The sequence below is a fragment of the Talpa occidentalis genome, unplaced genomic scaffold, assembly GCF_014898055.3.
Source record: "Talpa occidentalis isolate TD23 unplaced genomic scaffold, MPIMG_talOcc4v2.1 talOcc4.7, whole genome shotgun sequence".
NCBI lineage: Eukaryota > Metazoa > Chordata > Mammalia > Eulipotyphla > Talpidae > Talpa > Talpa occidentalis.
The window spans coordinates 62,629,732-62,635,731 of record NW_023605083.1 but is presented as its reverse complement, the minus strand read 5'-3'; the positions used below and the strand labels follow the sequence as shown (position 1 = coordinate 62,635,731).

Sequence of the window (6,000 nt, the reverse complement as noted above, 5' to 3'; positions counted from 1 at the left end):
AGGCTTCAAGCAGCCTCGCAGCCCAGCGCTCAACCGCTGCGCCACCAGGGGAGGCCCTTTACTCTTTTTTTTTTAAAGAAAGATTTATTTATTTATGCATACAAGAACTGGGGTGTACAGGCCAGAGGTGCAGGGGGTGGGGTGAGAAGATTCACCAGAGAGAGAGAGAGTGAGGACCAGAACAGGCAGACTGACAAAATACACTGCTGAGGGGAGCAGCAGGCCAGACAGGAGAGGTCTGCTGCGCCATGTGGTGGCTGGCCGGGTATGGAACTCGTGTTGCAGAAGCTGCAGATATCTTCACAATGCTGTGCTTAAACCCTTATGCTTTTCACTCTTATGAGCAAGATAATGTGCAACAATTGGGAACTGCTTAAATACATTGTAATACATACCTATAATGGAATACTGTCCAACCATTCAATATAGATAAAAATATATATTAACATAGGAGTTTTTATTTTGTATTATTAGTTGAAAAATCAGATTTAAAATATCTTATACATAGAATCTGATTCCTTTGGTATTTTTTTTCTCTCTGGGCATCAAAGAGATGATCAGCCTATGCATCAAAGTTATAATGGTAGATAATCTCATAATAAAGTAAAACAAGATGTTTCTATTTTGGAAATTATAAAGAGAAAAATCAAAGCATTTAGGACTACTAGTTTTGATGGATTAATCTCTGTACCACACTGGATTTGTCATTGATTTCATTTTCTATCTTCCTTTATGCTGGGCATACAACTTACATTTTATTTTGAAGTTATTGACCTAAGAATGGCTGCAGAGCAGGTTCATTCAGACACGCGCATACTTGTTAGGAAGAAAGGTGTGTCCAGGTTGACCATGCATTTGTTCTCCATTTCAATTTAGGCCACAGTATACCAAATAGAGGGACTGAAGTGTATCAAAGCAAATAGTGCAGAGCTCTTGAATATATGTGACTTGTGTGGACAGAACTCCCCATTTGACCTTAGAAAGGACCACAGAGTAGTTAAGGCAGTAATAGATAATAAAACAGAAGCAGCTCTATTCCTTGAGAAGGTAAGAGAGAAAATCTACACATTGGAAAATATTCAAGTTGGGTAGTAAACAAGAAACTCATTTGTACTTAACACTGAAATAATTTTAAATAAAAATATTGAACAACAATTGTTAGTATAATTAATAATATGATCATGATTTAGCCACTTAAAATTTTTAAATATTTCCCCTTATTTATAGAAGTATTGGTATTGAGAAAGCCAACAGTTAATAAAAAGTAAGTAGGAGTACAGTTGGAAAGCGACAGGAAATTTAGATAAGTAATTTTTCTGTGTTGGGAAGAGTTATGATTGGAATGAAATCCTCTTCAGTAGCCTTCTTGCTGTTATATCACTACTTGGATTTTATAGAGAGCATTTCCCTTTTTGTCTTGATAGAACATTTATAAATCCCTCTCCTTATCTCAGCACGACAGAGTGTACATATATGCATTCCTGCTCTCTGCATGAACATATTACTATTTTATGGGGGTAATTGTAAAATAAATCATAAATTGGTAGGATAGAAAACAGTGGTTTAAAGTTTTTTTTTTTTTTTTTTTTTTTTTAAAGGGGGATTTGATAGATTGTTTTAGAAAGGAAACAGCTTAGATAGTCATTGACTAGCAGCCTTTGCCTGAACATCCTGTGGAAACCACAAGACAAATTCAGCCAAACTTCTAGGCCCGGCCCTTGCACCGCAGTTTATGGTGACCTCTCGCTTCTAACAAGCCCAAGATTATCGAGTGACCACCATTACTCTAGCCCTCCCTCGCTATTCTGCATTTTTTTCTTAGGTGTGGTTGTATCAGAGCTGCAGAGTCTCCTCTGCTTTACTACTGAGGTTGCAGGCGAGGGTTCACTACACGTCTCAGCAGCTACTTCTTTGATGTGCGGAGGGCCTGGCGGTGGAGCGCGAGGTAAGGAATGCCCAGCACTCCGGAAATCCTGGGAAGCCCAGCGAGGGAGGTTGGAAGCGTAGACGCGCCTGGAGAGCTCCCCACTGACTGGGCGCTGCTACCGGACCTGGGCTAATCTATTGTCGCCGCCACTCCCCTGAGAACCATCCCGGGGCCTTCCAGCGCCGCGCCCGCCCACACCTCCAGGTGTGCATTCCCCGCCCTTAATTACTCTTCTAAAATTGATTGTTTGTGCTTTGCAAAGTTACTCGGTGAAAGCGGAAGCGAAATTTCTAATCGTGGATATGGAAAACGCGGGGTGCCCAGTCGCACACGCTTAGGTCTGCAGACCACTTCATCCTAAAGTTCGAAGTGGAAAGGAATGCACCTTTCTAGAAAGCAGCAAACTCGGCTCTTCCTTCTTTGCAGCCTGCAGTTAAAGGCTGAGCTGGGAGAAACTTTGTGCCTACTGGAAAGTTCAGGAATTGATGCACTAAAGAGAGGCAGTCCATACTTAATGGGTTTTGCTCGCCCCGCGATCTTTCCCAGAGCTTTTCAAGTGGAAAGAGAAGGGCGGCAAAATGACAACGCAACGTGTGGGGTAGCCCACCGGGGTCCCGAAAATTATAGGGCGCCGAGGTGAACCCTGGATGAGTTGGGTGGGAATCCCGAGTGCGCGGCGGGGGTCTGCCGCTGAGCGCCTGCAGTTGGGGGTGCAGTTAGTGGGAGAGGCTAGAGTTACCCCTCCGCCCCCGCCCTACAATGGGGGCGGGAAGTTCAGCAAATGAATGGCGGGGGGGCGGAGCGCGCCCGGTCGGGGCCGGGGGGCAACGCACCAGGTAAGGCTACCAGCTAGGGGGAGGGAGTCCTGCGGCGCGGGAGTTGCTGACTTGGCTACGTGGAGCGAGCAGAAAAGAAGAAGGCGGAGGAAGGAAGGAGGCCGGCGTCGGTCGGCGCAGCTTCTTCGGCCCTCCCTCGGGGTCCCCTCCCCCGCCGCTCCGGCCCGCGCGCTCCAGTCGGAGCCTTGGGGGCCGAGCCGGGCAGACGCTCCCGGAGTTGCGACGCCTCCGTCCCTTGGGGCGCGCAGTCCCGATCTGGGGCATTCTGGGGCCCGGCTCCGCGGAGCCCTCCCTGCCTCCCAGCCGTGTGCGGGACCCCGGCGGGGTGGGCGCAGGGGGCGGCCCCGCTCCGGGCTACGGCCGAGGGGCGGGCGGAGGGCCGGGCTCGGCGGGCCGCGGGGCGGGGGCCGCGGGGGCTGACAGCGCAGCCGGAGGCCAGTCCCGGGTCGGCTGGAGCCGGACGCGGGCGGCTGCACGCAGGTAAAGGGACTGGCGCGACGCGGGCCTGGGGCCCGGCGCCCTTGGGTCGCGAGCCTGTAGTGCAGGCGTCGCCTTCGCTGCCAAACGGCGCGCTCAGATCGCACTGTCGGGGGGCCGGCCGCCTTGGAGGGTGTGCGTGTGCTGTGTGTGTGCCCGCGCAGGCGCGCGCGCACTCGCCTGTGTCGGGTGTGGGTGGGCGTGCGTGTGCGAGCCGGCCTGCAGGAGGCGAGACTCCCCTGGCCTTTCTTACCACGCAGTGGAGCGAACCCCGGGAGGGAAGTTGCCGCTGCTGCCTGGCCACCGGCCCTCCAGTCCCCAACCAGGTCAGTGCGCCCCGGGGCCCGCGCTGGGCGCAGTGTCCACGGCCGAGTCCCGCCCAAGTGACACGTAGGTGGCCTCCAGTTACCTGGGTCGGGGTGGAGGCATTGGGAGGCGTGCCGGGGTCATCGAAATTCACGCGAAGCCACGTCTCGTGGCCGTGGACCACCCCTGCGCCCCTGCCCGCGCCAGCGCCGCCCGCACTGCTTGCTACTCACCGACGACTCTGGAGTCTCTCCCGGGATGAGGACTTTAAACTTAAGTTTCTGTCCAGCAGCCGAACAAACACGCTTAGTGAGTAAGTGGGAAAACCAAGGCAAGAGGGACCTGGCTTTGAGTTGCTGTTGAAATCCACCGGCTCCTTTGGGTTTGTGTAGGTCTACTTTGTTGTGAATGCATTTAAACTTTATTCTTGTTTCTCTTTGCTGCCATTTGGCCTTTGATGTGTAAGAATGATGGCAAGCAGGACTTGTTGCTGCCTTTAGTCTGGGGCCTGAGTTTGTTGCTTTTTGCTGCTCCTTTTTCTTTCCTTTTTGTTGAAATGTATGATTTTTTCATAATTGTGGTTTTCCAGTGAGTGCTCGTTAAAGTTTCGCTATGAACGCGTGTTTCCTATTGTAATGGATACATCTTTGCAAACATGAATGTTTGGAAACATGGCAACTGCAGTTATTAGAGCAAAATCCTCTATTCCTTCAGGCTTCACCAGTCTGTTTTTTCCGTCTATCTGCATAAGTGTAGTTTGTCAATCTAAAAGCATAACTGAAGCTAGATGTCTGTGATACAGCAATTCTGGCAAAAGGGAAACTGCTGGGAAAACTAAGTTCTTATAAGAAACTATTTCCTTGTCAAATAGTACAGTAGAAGGAAAAAAGAAGCTAGAGGTCTGTGATGCTGCAATTCTGGCAAAAGGGAAACTGCTGGGAAAACTAAGTTCTTATAAGAAACTATTTCCTTGTCAAATAGTACAGTAGAAGGAAAAAAAGGAAAAAGGAAAAAATAGTACAGTAGAAGAAAAAAGGAAAAAAAAGCTCCATACTGGAGTTATGGCTGTTTGAACTGAACTAAGTGGCATTAAAACACACAGAATGCCATCTAGTTATTTCTGCCCTTGTTTCTCCAATTCCAGGTAGAAATGAGCATATTTGCCCCCAAACCGAAATTGTGAATGTAAGTATGTTAAGGCTGCATTTTCTTGATACCATTTAATTTGAGGGCAAAGAAGCCAAGTAGCAAGAGAAAGAGGTAGTGTATAGCTGGAAGGCATGGTTGAGGAGCCAGACAGGAGGGCTTGGCTGTCACAATCCAGAGCCCTCTGGCACACTCATCCCCTAGTGGTGTGACCTTAGCCTGTCGGGTCAGCTGGTCCTCCTTCCTCTTCTTCTCCTGTTCTCCTCTGGAGAAGGGAGGGGTTAAAGATCTTTGCTGATCCTTCCAGCTCCCAAAATAACTGGAACTGGTGGGTGGATGGTTATCCCATGTTGGAACTGTAAGACGGGAATAAAGGGAAGTGTGAAGGTTATAACCGAGGGGAGTGAGAGGCCTAGAGGGCTGGAAGGAAACTAGCAGTGGGAGATGCCTGAAGGGGGAAGAGCCTTGAACTGGGAGTTAACTTTCCTCCATTTTCCCCTCCGTTTTTTATTGATGCCCTGTGGCATCAATAATACTTAGTGGCTTCACGCCCCTTCACGCCCCTCTTCCACATTGCCAAGGCCCACTCAGTCTTCCATTACCCTTATTATTTAAAGTGGATGAGTGAGCCTGCTTAGCCTTAAAGTTGAGATGAAGTCAAGGCGATTCCTCTACCGACCTGACAACTTCCCGTTTGCATCCTGTCCCTGGGGAGCGGCTCCTGCTCAGTGCTGTGGGCACTCAGCCCATCTGTGTTCCTGTGAAGGATGGGAAACAGCAGAGGTGAGAATGTAAGTGGCTGCCCTTTCAACAACTTGCGTTTCGAAATTTCCATTTTTATTTGAAGCTAATATTTCCCCATAAGTTAGTTGATTAAAAAGTGACAGCATAGACTTTTTGAGGTTTTACTGACTGTTCTGTTAGACCTATTGGAAGTGCAGAGAAAGCAGAATTCTTACTTGCTAAGTCTTTTTGATACATCATGGCGTTCAATCTGAAATTAGTGATTCTTAGGGCCAAGAATCTTTTTCAAATTCTTAGTAAGGAATGTTGCACTCTGGATAGATATGCTGTATCATTTTCAAGTGCTCAGCAAGTAAGGAAAGCCGAAATGTAGTTTGAGGTCAAGATATAGTCTGTGCTTGATGGGGGACCTGTCTTTGCATGAATTTTTCTTTTTGATATCAGTGTGCATATACACCTGAGGGAGGGACATGACTTATTTTAAAAGTGAATTGTGATGTAATAAAAACATGAACCTAATTATGCTCTTGGTTTAAAATCTGAAAGTCAGTTTTGGCCTTGATA

The 6,000-nt window shown here is 48.5% G+C and overlaps 1 protein-coding gene across 9 annotated transcripts in view; it reads left to right on the top strand.

The window, feature by feature from the left end:
• The first annotated feature begins 1,712 nt into the window (after positions 1–1,712).
• LPAR1 (lysophosphatidic acid receptor 1) overlaps positions 1,713–6,000 on the top strand; it is a 132,120-nt gene continuing 127,832 nt past the window's right edge. Inside the window, exons 1-2 of one of the 9 annotated variants that reach the window (XM_054689538.1) lie at positions 3,867–3,938; positions 4,695–5,483. The gene's annotated coding sequence lies outside the window, so the exon portion shown is untranslated. The other 8 variants (XM_037494662.2, XM_037494671.2, XM_037494670.2 and 5 more) reach the window with 8 other exon arrangements.